The sequence below is a fragment of the Thermobia domestica genome, chromosome 1 (genome assembly GCF_964235325.1).
Source record: "Thermobia domestica chromosome 1, izTheDome1.hap1.1, whole genome shotgun sequence".
Classification (NCBI taxonomy): domain Eukaryota; kingdom Metazoa; phylum Arthropoda; class Insecta; order Zygentoma; family Lepismatidae; genus Thermobia; species Thermobia domestica.
This window is the reverse complement of record NC_137454.1, coordinates 57918292-57919426: the sequence shown is the minus strand read 5'-3', so window position 1 is coordinate 57919426 and position 1135 is coordinate 57918292.

Sequence of the window (1135 nt, the reverse complement as noted above, 5' to 3'; positions counted from 1 at the left end):
ATGAATGCAAAGTTTTTGTTTACATATTTTGAAAGAAAATTACTTCGCAGCATAAGCGGAGTTGGGAATCGTCTGCTGGGGGAGGGGGCAGATTTTTGGTCGGTCTCGGAGCGGTCATTTCAGGAATAAATATGATCATGAAGTCAGAAGTAAAGATGGTGAAGTTGTCAAAAAGTTGGGGGGAGAATGGCCCCCATAGCTCCGCCCATGCCTCGGAGTTAAAGGATTAGAAAACCCTGGGTGGAGCCACAAAAAAAAGCCCAAAGCCGTTCCGAACTTACTTAGGAAAATAAGACTCCCTGTATGGTTTACCGAGTGTATTAATCAATGGAAGAGGATACATTTCTGCCGTTCTTTTTCTTCCCACGACCAACTTCTCCAGGTTTTACGGCTTTTTGATAACTTGCTGAAATTGTGCTAGATTTGGGCAGGATGCTAAAAGCAAGATGCTAGGTGCTAGAGACATGCAAATTATGCTAGATCTAGCATCATTATGCTAGATCTGGCAACGCTGTTCCCCACAATAGGCGTGTCGTGCAAGTAACCAATCACACGTCAGGTACTAGCTTTTACCTATTGCTTTCTTCTCACAGCTCAGAACATTGGTAACTATGGATAGACGTACAGCAGTAATTACTTTATGGGAGTTGGAAGGTTATTCTGCAACTGCAGCTAGCAGGCGAGTAGGTGTCCCGGCCTCTACAGGAATGCAATGGATTCGGAAATATGGTGCTACAGGTCAGACTGGTAATTTACGATCTCCTGGTCGTCCGCATGTGTCAACCGAAGCCCAAGATGCGAGATTAGTAAACAAAGTCCGGTTAGACCCACTAAGGACGTCTAGACAGATAAGGGAAGCTTCTCTCTTTCCTGGTAGTAAGCATACAGCTCTGCGAAGGCTTCGTCATGCTGGGTTACGTGGCCGTGTTGCTGCCGTGAAGGAAAAACTCTCAGACGACCACAAAATTTACCGTCTCGCGTTTGCACAGGCGAATGTGGGTCTCAATTGGGAAAACGTAGTTTTCTCAGATGAATCCATATTCACAACATCAAAGGAGGGACGCCGTTTTGTGTATCGTCCGAGAGGCACCCGATATGACCATGGATATGTGGCTGCTTGCAATCGCAGTGGCCA